This window comes from Sinocyclocheilus anshuiensis, unplaced genomic scaffold, assembly GCF_001515605.1.
Source record: "Sinocyclocheilus anshuiensis isolate Anshui unplaced genomic scaffold, SAMN03320099.WGS_v1.1 scaffold2739, whole genome shotgun sequence".
Classification (NCBI taxonomy): domain Eukaryota; kingdom Metazoa; phylum Chordata; class Actinopteri; order Cypriniformes; family Cyprinidae; genus Sinocyclocheilus; species Sinocyclocheilus anshuiensis.
In genome coordinates, this window is record NW_015542334.1 from 282,192 (window position 1) to 298,257 (window position 16,066).

A 16,066-nucleotide genomic window follows, 5' to 3' on the forward strand; every position below is an offset into this window, starting at 1 on the left:
GATGTATTAAATCAACAATCAAAAGTGCCAGTAAAGACGTTTATAATGCTACAAAAGATTTCTATTTCAAGTAAATGCCTCTCTTTTGAACTTTCAGTTCATCAAAGAATCCTGAAATATAAAATGTATCACGGTTTCCACAAAAATATCGAGCAGCACAACTGCTTTCAACATTGATAATAATCAGAAATGGTTCTTAGAAGTAAATCAGCATATTAAAATGATTTCTGAAGGATCAGTAATGATGCTGAAAATTCAGCTTTGATCACAGAAATAAATTACATTTTAACAGATATTCACATAGAAAGCAGTTATTTTAAACTGTAATAATATTTCACAATATTACTGTTTTTACTGTAATTTTGATCAAATAAATGCAGCCTCGGTGAGCAGAAGAGACTTCTTTCAAATCTTACTGAAACTTTTAACATGATGCAATGTGCTTACATTTCTAGAGTGATTAATAACTAAATAAATAAATAAAAATAACCATGAACCAGCCTTGATTTAAGCCAAGATCTGTTTCACAAGATCGCATTACCAACAGATAAGATTTTTTCATTTTTTCTGCTTGACTTGACTGCTGATTTAGTCAGTATAACATATACTCTGTGCAGTATATTCTAATAACCACTACTGAGAAGCAGTGTTGCCAACTTAGCAATTTTGTTGCTAAATTTAGCAACTTTTCACGCTACCCTAGCAACTTTTTCTTCCAAAAGCACCTAGCAACAAATGTAGCTATTTTTTAAATTTATTTGGCAACTTTTAGCAACTTTTGATAAGTGACTCAAATGATAAAAAGGCACACATTTTCCATCCAAATGACACAAAATGAGGAAACCAAAGATGCCTCGCAGTACACACATCACATGAATTAAGTTAGCTGCTATTAGCAATGAATCAATTGAATAATAATAATTGAATAATTGTTAATTTATGATACACCTTGTTAGTAGCTCGTACCTGCGATTGTTGATCAGTTAGTACACTAAGAAAAACATAATTCCTTCATATTAACATAGTAGATTGTGCCCTATTTTTACAGATATTTTCTTAGAGTGTAGCATACTAACTAACTACTAATACACTGCTTAGGCCCTAATTGTTCAAAAATGTGTAAGTGTTCAATCATTCAATGTTGTATTTAAAAATACAGTTATTTATATTTTAATATTATATTACTTTATATTATTTTACAAACAAATCTAAATTAACATATATAAAATATTTTTTGCTGAGGTAACATCACAACGTCACTTAGCAACTTTTAGCAACAAACTGACCTTCCTTTAGCAACTTCCCCTGAAAATGAGTTGGCAACACTGCTGACAAGAGCTCAACTTCAGTTCAATAAACGTCTTAACTAGTCTCCAAAACACACTGTATTTGTCCATATCAGACACATCAGATCTTACCGAGACGACAATCAAATAAATGCTGCCAAGAAACAAACTCACCTCAAATCTGACATCACACACAAACACAACACGAAACGACATTTAACTCACTTAACCTCCATAATCTGATGTATTTTCAGCAATAAAAAAACAGGGCCTGACTTGATTTCATCCATCAGAATTTGATTGGATCATGCATAAAATATTTTTGGTTAACACAATTCTCCACCCACATCGCATTGCGGAATGTCTTTAGAGGATTTGGATCTTTTCCTCTCTGCTGTGCTGATATTATTCAATCAGACGCATTTATGCTGTAGTTTCCTCCATAAGCACAGACAGACGGAAAGCGTCCTGGCGTGACGCGTGTGCACAGGACGCTCTCTGTGTCTCCTGCAATCAGCTGTGTGACGCCGGCGCAATCAAGACACTGATTTCTCATCAAAACCTCCAGCGGTGAAATCAAGCCTGCTGTAGTGTGATTGACTGCACCCTGCGATCATAAAAACTCATGCAACTAATACAAAGAAACTGCATAAGCACAACCCGGGGGAAAAGATGTGCAGCTATATGAGCACTGCAAAAAAGACTTAAAGTCGTTGCACATTTAACCCCATAAAGCCTGCTGTATCATATTTGATATGCAAATGTCTAAGGCCTCTAAAATGATTGAAATTATCAAAACCTTGCAGAAAAACCTGTTGCACACAATCTTTGCCTTCTGATATAAGAGTAAGAATAAATTTGATATTGTTAGCAATATTTTCATATGAACCCTTATACTGGACTGAAGCAGCTTAGTTTTACTTGATTATCCATACATCACTTTTTTATATTTTTTATATGTTTTGATCAGACTAAACATTTAATATAATCTAACTAAAAGACATATTTTATGTAAGTATCTGCTGTACTGTTATAAAGATCTCATTGATTTACATTACAAGCATCAGAATTTCCTCACTTTTTTTCATATAAATATCAGCATCTGCACCAAATTGCATTTTTTGCTCAGCTTGAGCCTCTGAATAATATTGAGTTGTTTTTTCCTCCATATTCTCACTATATGAGCCATAAAAACCTAATGGATCAAATATGATACTCAACAAATACACATTTTTTTTGTTTCTTTTTTCTTAGATTTTTTTCTAAAGGTTCAATAAACCCTCTTCCATTTAAAAAAATTAGGTTTTTATGACTATTATTTCTTATGTCAGGCTTTACAGGGCAAACAGACGTCTTTTCAGGAGTCAGCATACATAAATGAGTTCTTTGGGAAGCAAAGGTGTGTTTACAAGGTACTAGACAACTAATGACGCTTCTGAGGAACAACCAGACACTATAAATTAGTTCTTCACATTTTCCATTCTTTGCAGTGGTGAGAAGCACCACGGTTTTGTTTGGTTAAACTCCCTGTTATCTTTCGTGCGAGCCGCCCGCTGGTGCTCTGATACGAGCGGAGCCAAACTCTCAAAGCAAGCTGCTGAAAAACACACGACTCCTGCCAACATGCACCTCTCTGAGTCCTGCCAGCAGGTGTAAACGCTCAGACGCACTGATCCTGAGCTCAACACCTCGCACATGAGCTCAAATTATCATCTGATTCACTTTGACAGTGTTATTGATTTGTACAGGACAATATTTGATGTCAGCTATACAGAAATGAATAATAGAGCACTGATAGGGAGTATTAAATATTGGTTAGATGTATTTAACACGACATGCTAATTATTAGACACTACATGATTAACTTTATCCAAAACTACTTTCAGTACATTTATTATAGGCACAATATCTTAAATTAACCTATAACCTCCCAAAATCCATTAAAATGGTCAAGACAAGTAAAGTTTCCTTTCACTGCAAAATATAAAGATTGCAAACTTTAAACCTGTACCTGTTCAGAAATGTAAAGAAATTAATACTTTTATTCAGCAAGAAGGCATTCAATTCATCAAAAGTGACAGTAAAGACATTTATAATGTTACAAACGATTTCTATTTCAAATAAATGCTGTTCTTTTGAACTTTCTGTTCATCAAAGAATCCTGAAAAATACAATGTATCACAGTTTCCACAAAAATATTGTGCAGCACAACGGTTTTCAACATTGATAATGATCAGAAATGTTTCTTGAGCAGCAAATCTGCATTAAAATGATTTCTGAAGGATCATGCACTGTAAAAAATGACCGTGAATTTAATGGTAAAAGACTGTAAAAATGCAACAGTACAAACCTGTTAAATGGTTAACAGTAAATTCCTCTACTATATATGGTGAAAAACTGTATTGGACATTACATGTAATTTTACAGTAGTATACCCGTTTTTGGAAGTGAAAAAGAAGGTATAATTTACAGTGAATAACCATAAATTGACATTCCCAGAATTCCCTGCGTTACATTTCAAATTTGTTTTTTGTTGTTGAAATAACTGTTTCTTAGTTTTTTCTTATCAGTTTTGTACATTAGGGTTGTGTGTTACACCTAATGTTGTTAAATATTGCATTATTTCAGTTTCATGTGTGTTACCATGATGGTGTTTAGTGTTTGTGTGAATGAGACTGTGCACCTTCTATATATGTTAGTATTTAATAGCTGCTTGTGATGGGCTTTGGTTCATCCTGTGACTTTCTCATCACCACCTGCATTTGGTGGTTATCAGTGTATTACAAACGTACAAAACAGATTTCAGTACTGAAGTTGATAAGGTTGGTATATTATATAATTTAATGAAATTACGGTATTTAACTGTAAATGTAAGTTCAAACCGTAAAACAATGTTGCTACCGTATTTTTTATTGTAAAATTCCGGCAACCACAGCTGTTTTGTTACTGTAAATTTTAGCTTTGATCACAGAAATAAATATCATTTTACAGTATATTCACACAGCTATTTTAAAGTGTAATAATATTTTACCTTTTTTTACAGTTTTACTGTATTTTTTATCAAATAAATTAAGCCTTGTTGAGCAGAAGAGACTTCTTTCAAAAAGATTTTCAAAAATCTTAGAAACTCCAAACTTCTGAATTAGAGTGCATAAATGCTTTACTAGAATATAAAACATAATTTTTTTAAACAGTAGAAAATTTTGCCAGCTATGGATTTATATCCCACACAATGCATCAACTTTAAAAAAAAAAAAAAGTTTTGAATGCAATATAAGTTGCTTTGTGTAATAGCATCTGTCCAAGGCATAAATGTAAATATAATGTAAATATATAACATAAACTATTATATTTAAAAACAGTGGATAGGAGGGAACTAAACTCCCATTTTGATTTCAAAGTGTCTTTTTAAAGGTGAAGGAAGTGATTTCTGCGCCAAACAGAAAAATGCAAAAACAATTAATGTTTTTTCTGGATATTTCCAATTGGTCAAGAAACAGCTAGTCCCGCCCTAAAACGTACGCCATTGGTTGAATCAGAAGTTGACGTGTAACCGCTAAAAACAAACAGATAAATTGTTTTAAAAATGAAAACTAAGTCACAGTGTTCTAAACATTATTCTGTCTGACTACTACAAAACTGAAGAATCAATAATAAGCTCGTCTCACTCTATGGAAACACCCACCAGAATGGCAGCTAGACTAGTTTCCCAGCCCTCCACATGGCCCGTGTTTCTGTGGGTGTGTTTGTGTGTTTGTAGAGCAGCCGCCAATGACAGACAGATCTGGCCTGCTTCTTCGTTTCCGTCTGGCTGGCATGACCCGTTCATCCACTCGCCGAGCCAAGCGGCTCGGGAGAATCAAACCAAACCAAGCCAAACGCCAGCCAGAAACCCGTCCGATGAGAGCCGATGGGCGTGAGAGGGAGTGACCAGGTCACGGCGAGAGAAATATGTACCGTTGTAAACTGGGACAATCCCACATCAGATCATCCGACCAGGTGTGCGACATTCCCCGGCCGTGAGAAACGCTCGAGGACCAGAGTGAGAGAAAACAACAGGGTGGAAAAGCTTCCTGTAGCACTCATTCACTAAATCACACATTCTTTATGTGTAAAATGCTGAATGAAATGTGATGACTCAGTGATTGGGAAGAAAAGAATTGGAGAGCATACAACACAACCATGACCAATCAAATTCCACTGTAATCATCTATTTCTACAACACCCACTTCATGAGACCGGTACTGTCGTGACCTGCATGTCTAGAGCAGTTTAAAAAGTGTACTCTCATTCCGGCGTAATAATCAAGGAACTTGGGTGCTGCAGGCGCAATGATATTACGCAGCGCCTGAAAATAGGCTAACTTCCGTCAACATAACCAACTTGACCACCTGCTTGCACAGGGAGCGTGCTGGGGACTATTTTCAGGCGCTGCGTAATATCATTGCGCCTGCTGCACCCATGGTACGGCAGCAAAGTTCCTTGATTATTACGCCGGAATGAGAGTATAGTTCCTAGCCATATCGGCCTAGAAAATCACAACTTTTCATTTTCCGTCGGTCTTAGTACACGATGTAACTACAGAAGAGTCAAGTTTTAAATAGGAAAAATATAGAAACTCTTTGGTCATTTTTGAGCGAGATGCTAACGGTCTAATCAGATTCAATGATCTATGCTAAGCTACAGCTAAAAGTGCTACCGCCAGACCCGGAGATCGGCTGAATGGATTCGAAAATGGTAAAACTCAACTGTTTAACTCTAGGGGAGTTGGAAAATTAGCCTATTTTCAAAAATAGTGGAGTGCTAAATGTTTCTAGTATTATTGTGAATGAATCAGTGCATTTTACTTTTTTTTTCCAATTTTATTTACTTTCTGCACTTCTGAATCAACTTTTCTGATGACATAACATAACCAAAGTTGTGTGGATGGGAAACATTTACACTATTAATATCACAGCCTTTTAATGACCCAATGAAATCCTAATTTATGTTTTCAATCAGAACAAGGGTGGGATGTAAAATCTTACAGACATGCACATCTTACACAACACACGTGTCCTCCATGTCTATATAATCTACATAATCCATAATTGAAACATTTTAAATAAAACTTCTCCCAACTGTTTAAACCAAAACTGTGCATCTAAAAATGGATTTGCACTTTAACAAATACGATGAGCAACTGTCCACCAACATCCCACTTCTTACAAAAACCACAATACCAAACAAATTTCCATTAACTTCTTTGACAAGATGAACAGCCTCTCATACAGCTAAACCGGTTAAGCCCAAATAAACACCGTTGTTGTAGTTCGACCTCCGCGTTCATTTGCATCAGCGGCTCGCGTGGGATAAACATTCCCCCTTCAGCGCATGTCGCGAGTCGACCCCGAGAGTAAAACGCTGCTGCATTTGACTCGCGGGAAACAATGCGCCGCTGCCTCATCACCAGTGACTCTCTGGACCTTTGGCAAACACAAAAGCAGCTAAGACAAAGAGTGAGAGCGAGAGAATGAGAGGCAGAGAGATGGATGAATGCGGGGCTGTTGAAGGGGTCAGGGGCCGACGGAGGGGCGGCATGTTCATGTGGGTGACACCGCATTCCTGATGGACACTCCACTGTTTCACACATCGCTGAGCAGTGCCATGGAAACACACTATGGTATATGTGATGGTAGATATGTGTTAACCTGTGGAGAGCACAGTTTATAGCATGATATATATTGGGCAAAAAGGGTAAAAATCCAATACCAAGGGTAAAAAATACACAGTCTACACTGTTAAAAATAAAGATTCCAAAAGGCGGTTTGGGTTTTCCAAAAAACATTCAGAGAACATTTCTTAAAGGGATAGTTCACCCAAAAAATTTGTATTCTGTCATTTACTAACCCTCATGGTGTTCTAAACCTGTATGAGTTTGTTTAAGACATATAAGACGAGAATGTTGGTAACCAAACAGTTGATGGTAGCCATTGACTTCCATAGTATTGAAATAGAAATGTTTGGTTACTTGAGGGCAAGTAAATGACAATTTTAAATTTTTTGGTGAACTATCCCTTTAAAAACACTTTTTTTCTTAGTGCTACGAACATTAATAATTAAGAACCTTTTAACACTATAAAGACCCTTTTGTGGAATCTAAAGTTTCCACAGAAGTAAAAAGTTCTCCATAGAACCAAAGAAGTCAATAAAACCTTTATTTTTAAGAGGGTAACTGTAAAATGGACCACAAGCGGGTGTATTGACAGCTTCATTGATTACGAATAGCCTATTTAGTCTTGATGCGTCACATTGCACCATTTTTGCATTGATATCAGACTTATTAATTTGCTTAACCTTACCTGTTGGATTGTGTCTGTAAAGTTCCAAATGAAAAGGAAATTAATCAAATGCGATACACAGCCTTTCATTTATAAAGCAGGCAATTGTTTGGGTTATCCAAATGTAGGCCTTATTCCATGGTTATTTAATATGTAAAACATTTTGTAGTGTTAACTATAACTTTATACACCATAACCATGATCTGAAATGAAAACAATACGCTGTAATAACACGCAAACAGCTGTTTGTACATCTCACGCTGCTGGAATGTTAGTAATGTGAAAACAGGCTCCCTAAAAGGTGCAGTGAAGTGTGAAATGACAACATTAACACAGTATAGAATTTACAGATTACACTATCAACGCACACAACAGCCTCTCTGATATCTCATACGCTCACTGAAGGATTATAAGCAAACGCATGAATGTCGTACTGCAATCTGTGAGAGCTTTTGGCCTTCACATACACACACAAATGTCCTGTTCCAAAACCCTGCCGAGGCAGAGTTTAAAAGCTTTATAAGTCTGCAATACGCCATAAAGTTAGGCAGAATATTTATGCCGCCGTCTAAGATACCATATTTCAGGGTAGCATCACATGCATCCTTCACAGAAAAGGCAATCTTTGAAAACACTGTGCTAAGATCACAGATAGTTAATTTTACCCAATATGTGTGTGATGTATTTTTATGCTGGCTAGAGAGTCGCATCATTTGTTTAGCAACATGCTTCTAACAAATTTTTTCCCCGCTTTGGATAAAAGCATCTGCTAAATGTGTAAATGTAAATCTAAATGTAAAATGTAAACACTTAAAACCACTTATGAATCTAATCTCTCCATGCATTTGCCATATGGAATGTTATTTCTGTGACGCACAGAGCTGTTGCTTGTGTTTTGAATCAGTCACTAAGTAGTGGAACACTTAACCTATAAACAAATACATAGAAAGCATCGCATACACAAACACATAGTGCTACTAGAATAATCTACAGACAAAACCTTATGCAAACCTTAATGCACTCATTTGCATGCATATATAATCCTGAGTGCTCCTTTCAGGCCTCACTGTAACATGCTTGCAAGGCAGCAATAATGGAATTGTGTTAATATTTTATGCAAGTTCAGGTTTTAGGCACAAAAAGACTTCTACAGTATAATATGGACTACTGTCATGGTGTTTTTGTCATTTTTTGGAGCTCCGCTCCAAACTTTCCTCGTATGAATAACAGAAGCTCAGACATTCTGCCTAAAATCTCCTATTGTATTTCTTGGAAAAGAAAAGAAATGACGACAGAATTTACATTCGCGGGTGAATTATTGCAGAGCGGTTGGGACTGAATTAATTGCAGAAACAAAAGGGAAACTGAATATAGTGCAAGCCCTGTAATAAAACAGCACTAGATATACAACCACTTAGTGCAAGACAAACATAGAGCAGAGAGCACAGACGCATTGGCTCATGGGAACACCACTGTTTGAGCAATGCCATAACTCACTGAAGGAAATAAATCTCATTAGTTGTCACTGGAGCACGTTATAATTAAAACTACGTGTTGCAGTGTGTGTACATGTGTCCTTTATAATCGAAACATTTGCATTAAAGAGGCTTTTTGAAATTATGAACGCACTGAGTTGTATTAAATTAAACACAGAGTTCGCTGCAGTGCAATATGTGAGCTCGCATTATTTACAAGCTGAGCTTAAGATGCTGAATTATTTAAACGGCTGTGCGGTTAAAACTGCAGGAGGAGAAAAGCACACAATACTGACAGAAGAGAAATGTGTGTTTGAGCGAATGCATGTGTGTGTGCAACATGCAGAGAATGCAATGCCGCAGCGCTGTGTGAAATCACAGGAGAGAGCAGAGCTGCAATTGTGATTCTGAACGTGCTTCTAGCGCAGCGGTTTTCAACTGGTTCTGCTTCAGGACCCTGATTTTACATCGAACATCAAAAGCATCTTTAACATTCATGTTGTTTTATTGATGATTTTGACCAAGAGAGGATTGTCTTTTTCCCGAAAATGCTAGTTCATGTTATCACATCAGATTAAAATTTACTGACTTTGCTCACACAGGGTATTATAACAACTTCCCAAAACAATATGGATATTTTTTGCACTTTTTTAGGAATGTGGTTGGGAACCCCTGATCTAGAAAAATCTGCACTTAAAAGCACTGCACTGTAAAAATAATCAGAAAATACTGAGTAAAAAATGAAAAACTGATTGCTGCTTTAGTCACTGACTGCATTTAAAGGAAAAAATCTCAGATCGGAGCTGGACCACGTCCTTTTACCAGAAACACATCCAAACACTGACACACACACACACACACATGCACGCACAGGAGATGAGCAATGCGAGGAGCGCAGAAGAAAACAACCAGAGGAAAGGGGAGAAAAAGCAGAGCGAGTGGGAGTGATGGGAGAAGTCAAGTTGACAGAGAGAGAAAAACATGTAGCATCAGCCGTATGGATCTATGACCATTTCCTATCTTAATCACATACTATCTCCACGACTCACACAGCAGTCAACTCCACTGCAATACTTTGACTTCTGTCCAAACAACTCAAGAGCGTATCACTACGTCACAAACATGAGCCCACGCTGCAGTTCAGATTCACAGCATTAAGATCAGATTCTGCTCGCTCTTCATTCTCTGACAGGACGGACTCATGTCATTTGTGCTGTTCCAACACACTTGAGAGCAAAAAGTACTAAATTAAGACAACATGTGCTTCACACGAAGCTGTAAAGACTAGCCAACACCATACAACAAAAGTCCTTTCATGTTTTAAAGCTGAAGTGTGTAAAATTTTCAGCTTAATATACAGAGACAATTTAAAGTAAACCATTTGATTTGTTTTCATTGAAAAAGTGTAAACACTGTGGCGCCATCATATGTTTGAGACGCCCATCCAGCCTGCCAGAGCAACACTGACTCAACCAACGGCGTGAGTTTCGAGTGAGACTATCTGTTTGAAACAGTCATTATTTTGCGATTTCGTTTAGTGGCAAAGAAGTCACACACTTCAGCTTTAAGTCTGCAACAAAACCTCCAAATTGCAGCCAGCTCACTGCATGTGCCAGGGATCGCAGATGCTACAGATGTGCACACTATCAACAACTAGCAAGACAGCAGCAATCAGCCAATGAAATTGCAAAAAAAGAGCATGAGAGGAGGGTGAAGCAGTGGGAAGCAGGAGCTAAAATACAAACAAAAAAATTAACAAGCCAAAGTGGCAGCGAGCTGCTTCCCACGTCTCGCCAACCACTGTCCCAACTGTATTTTTTTCTTGTTCTGTGCAAAACTGACTGCATATCCTTCCTCCAAGATGTCTTCAGAAATAGTTATAGTCTGTGTAAAGGCAATTCAGATTACACATTATAAATGTTAGAAGTGTATTGCTGAAAACACGTTACAAATACTGTGAACTATGTAGTAATGAATTGTGGAGTTAGACCATTAAAGGCATCCTATTATGCTCTTTTACGAAGTCTTGATTGTGTTTTGGGGGTGTACTAGAAGAGCCTCTCATACCAGGTTGTTCGAAAAACAAATATGTGAAATATTTTTCACATATTTTACATTATTACAACACCCCTCCCCCCAGTCTGGCATGAACGGCTCGAATAGTTCCTGAATCAAATGAAGGCCCGCCTTCTGAAATACGAAATGCGCTGTGATTGGTTAGCTGGGCCAGTGTGTGCTCTGATTGGTTAGCTGGGCCAGTGTGTGCTCTGATTGGTTAGCTGGGCCAGTGTATGATTGTAACCACTCTAAGTTCATCTGCCTTGGGAAAACTAGCGCGCGTCTCAAGACATAGTGATAACACTCGTTGCCTTCTCTAGTGCAGCTCCACCAGGCCTCGTCCCATTCGTCGATATTTGTGATATCACAAATCCTGGAAAATATGCGTTGTAGTCCAAACGAGTCATTCGTTGTAGTTTTTGAAAAGTGATTTCTGTTAAATAAAATATCTCCTTTTGAAGTAGACTTTGAGCTGTGTAACTTTGCTGATCTTTTTTATGCTGAAACAGCAACATTACAGACTAACTAAAGTTGAAAAATTGAAAGCATAATAGGACCCCTTTAAAGCAGTTTTTGTGTTCAGGATTTTTTGAGCGGGCCTGAAATCATGTCTCGATGCACTGGAGCCACATTTAATACTGCTTTACATGGACTTTAAGAATCAACTCTCGAATAGCATGAGATTGTGCAAGAACAGAATTACAGAAGGATGATCTCGACACTGACGCACCTACTCTACGATTAGCTGTGCAAACTGTGTAACTTTAAGTCGACAATACTAAATTGTGCAAATATCATCCAATTTATCAGTATATCACTAGTATGGACACAAGTGAATTTGTCATTTCATGGCAGGTCAAACTGTGCAGTGACTGTCTGAAGGTTGGACAGAGTTAGCAGTGTCTGTGTGTGAAGACGACCTCTCGCTGTTTGCTCTTTAATAAACAGAGTAACAGCCAGGCCTTTTAAGTGCATTTTAATATCACCACTGGCCTTAGGACAAGTAGAAAAATGAGAGAGAGCGAGAGCGAGAGAGAGAGAGAGAGAGAGAGAATGGCATATGAATGAGGAAAAAGGAAAAACAGGCCACCATACATACATGTAAAATCAGTTTTCCAAAAAAAAAAAAAGGGAGGAAGTCGTCCTGCGTTTCTAATTTTCTGAGTTGGTTTTACCAGGTTAACAGCTAAATCACAACATGCTAATTATAAAAATGCAGCTAGAAAAACATCAACACTAAAATATATATTTTTTTACTAACTTCACTAACTTCAGTTTGTTGCTGTGCAGAGCTCATAATGGTGTCCATGGCCTGTAATTTAACGGCTATAGTTCACTTTGCTTGAGAGCAGTGATATGTCTCTGGAGTCACATCTTCTGATCAGAGACAATATTTTCATAACTCACTAACACAACTTATAATAGAGCATATAAGAGACCAATAGATCATAAGGAGCCCTAGAGACTTCTTTCAGTCGGGTTATGGGGCTTGAAACCCTTGCGTTATGGATTGGCAAGGCGGCACACAAGCGTTTACCCAGAACAGAGTGAGGGACAGAGAGAGAGAATGGCAGAGGAGGCAGAGAGAGATTATTAATAGAAGTCAAACAGAGAGTGAGCTATGGGCCACAATTATGAGCTCTCATGCTGCAGCCTGGGATGTTGACGACACAAGAAGAGCACAAAATATACAAAGAGGACACTCTCGTAGTTGAACACCAGCCACTAACAAACAAGTACCAAAAATACCATGGTACAGCCATGAGTCTTTGGACAAGTAGCTCTGTAGTATCCATGGATAATTGTTCAGTACCATGGTATGTCAAATATATTACCATATGTACCACCATAGTACAGTAAACTGTAATATATAATAGCAGCAATTTTGCCAATATGTTATCTCTCTTCCCTACACGATTATTAATCTTTAATTTGTCCAAATTCACTTACATCTCCACTCATAATAATCTATAACAAAAACAATAGCCTAATTATCTCCCTTTGTGCCCAATTTACTGCAGCGCTTGTATCTTTCGCTCCGTAATTATTTCCCCCGCTCATTTTTGTCTTGCCGAGATAAATTATTTAGGTAAAGGAGCTAATCTTGGTCATTAGTTTTGCTGTGGGTCAGAGAAAAACCAGTCGCGCCAGTGAGGAGGGGAAGCCTTCGCGCATGCGCACATCCGCCGCTCTACAGCAGCGCGCGGGCCAGTCCGCATTCCAAACTCCACACATCACAAAAGCTCCCGGCGCGAATCTCGAAAACGGATTTTTCACGGTAAAAACACACTCCGTAGGGTCACAGGTCTTAATTCTGAGGTAAAGTTTGCTCGACACTACATCAGGTTCGTATTCTACACTGCGTAGGGTCTAAGAGACCTCAAACGCTAGCTAATTTGATGAGAAATGTTTGCTATGCAACGTGATAGTACGTTTAAAAAGTCCTTATTAAACATTTAACGAATCGAAATTATAGCAAGCTTAAAAGTCCTTATTAAACATTTGACGAATCGACATTATTTGACACACGTACAAGGATCCAGGACTCTAATAGTGAGGTAATAAAGTCAACTTAACCGTTCGGTGGTTTGGTTAGCGTTACACAGATGTGAATTATATTCATAATACACGTCCAAAAGAGGGAGATGGCTTTAACTCGCTGACCCACAAGGCCTGACGTCGTTTTTTATTGGCAACCCGTGAGATTATCCCCGTTAGGGTTGTGTTGGGAGTCTAAACAAACGATTCCCTCACGCATGAGGAAACACATTACCAATTTCCATCTGAATGTCCGTCACGCTCCTAACCGTCACGTCGTGATAACAATGGCAGACAGGTACCATGAATAGTCGTCTGAGATGTCGAGACCAATCGTTTTACTAGAGTCTCTTAAACCCTGAAGAACCATCAGTAACCAAAACCCACCAGTCCACGATCATTAAAAAGCCTGCGCGAGCTCAATGGTCATGTAGGGGCAGATCACCTCTGTCAACTTCTAGCAAATGGTTTATATATAGTTTTCATGCTCCGCACAGGTTCACATACATGCAGATCCATTGAAGACCAAGAAAATGAATAGTAGCCTATGTAGGCTGAACCTTCAGATGCATCGCTTCCATAACCAGTTCTGCTGTTAACGCCCTTTTAACACTACACACCGTGACTAATCATTTATAAATCAATTAGAGCCTATCGATTTCTACCAAAAGCAACATGTGGTCCTCTCAGATGAGGGTGCCTTTTAGAGAGCTGGATGGAGAAACAGGAGGGGTAACGTTAGTTTAAAAATAGCCCCTTAAACAACACATGGTTCCGAGACAATTTTCAAATCGGTGCGTTCATGCACAACATTCCTGAAACGTCCAGGTCTCTATTTACATACGAATTGCTCAAAACGCCAATGGAATGTCAGTTTCTTATCGTTCTCAGTAACGTTGACCTAACCCTACCAGAACAATCCCTCACCATGCCGCTTGCTGATGTTCTTCTCTGGAATCGAAATGCTTTGACAACGCAGTCACCCACGACCCGAGATTGTTTAGCTCTACAACGTGTTTGGAAAGAATACAAACCGGAGCAAGTAAACCAAACCGATACGTTTTAACGCTGCCATTCAGCCGAGCGCTCGAGGAAATGTAATCGGTAATAAACCGATTCCCAGCCTTTCATCCCATGTTACGCTCTTGTAAAAGGACTGTGTGAAAACACATTCCCAACTAACTTACCGGGTTCCAGCAAACCAGAGATCTAAGTGTTTACAAAGTCTCTAAATGTGATCAATGCTCAAAATCCGAACGCCGGGTTCTTAAAGTTTCGTACGGAATAATCCGTGGTACTCGGGTAGTGTAAGAGCCAAATGCTGGTTTCCACACTTGAGCACCACAGCAGTGCTTAAATTACACACTACACGAGTCTCGTCTCAACGCAGAGCTGGGCTGTCAAATCCTGCTTTACAAAACTACTCCCATGAAGATTTATATTCACATTTCTACCCATTTAACGTAGACAGTTCAGGTAATTCGTTTATGGCACTTACACGTTCGAGTGATCCTTGGATGGCATGTCCTAGTCATAGTTAAATTCCCAAACTCGCCGAAATATCCCGTTCCGTAGCGCGAGTGGAATGCGTGTCGGCGTTCAGAACGCGAGCAACCTCGGTTTGAGCAGCGCGAGGACTGGCTGAGCTGGAAACGATCAATCATGCGCGAGGTGCGCGGCCGGACGCTGCTCTAGAGCGCCACCTCGCGGCGTGTAAAGCCACGACACTGTAAACCTTCTTGTGAAGCTGAAGTTTATTGACCAAATCAGTTTGAACTTTGGAGGAAATTGTTGTAGAGAATTGATCCCGACATTAAACACAACACAATGTAGTACGAAATAAAAATGCACAATAAACAAACAAACACAATATATTACAATCACTATAAGTTACGTTTCTCAAAAATTCAGAACCTTAGCATTTTTTGTTTTCATTTAAAGAGTTTACACAAATCATTACAGAGCAGCAATCAAACTGATACCTTTGTATTATCAGTGGGAAAAAAAACACAGGAAACTCGCTTGTGCTGGAAGCATTAACATAAAACATCTCTGAAATGATCCCTAATAATAGCAATAATGTGATTGAGTTAAGTACAGACTGGTGTGTTTGTGTGAGCATGTGATTACTTGAATACAGAACAAAAGCTCTCTCATGCAGGCCACAGAGTCGATTGATCCGCTGGTGGCGACATCACTCACACTCACGCACACACGCACGCCAACTTCACAGACTCAAACATTGTGTGAATGCAAGCAAACATGTAAATATAAGTACTTATCGATATAAATAATTCAAACAAAACATTATGCTACAAAAGGCTAGAGCTGCAACAAAGCCAGATATTGATAGATACTCTGATATTGCATTTCATATGATTAATGTCTT

The 16,066-nt window shown here is 38.4% G+C and overlaps 1 protein-coding gene across 1 annotated transcript in view; it reads right to left on the minus strand.

Annotated features, from left to right (window-relative positions):
- The window catches only part of LOC107691076 (plexin-A1), a 131,852-nt gene extending 116,447 nt beyond the window's left edge, over positions 1 to 15,405 (minus strand). The window contains exon 1 of the mRNA XM_074187014.1: positions 15,176 to 15,405. The gene's annotated coding sequence lies outside the window, so the exon portion shown is untranslated. The remainder of the gene's footprint in view (positions 1 to 15,175) is intronic.
- Between the last annotated feature and the right edge of the window lie 661 nt (positions 15,406 to 16,066).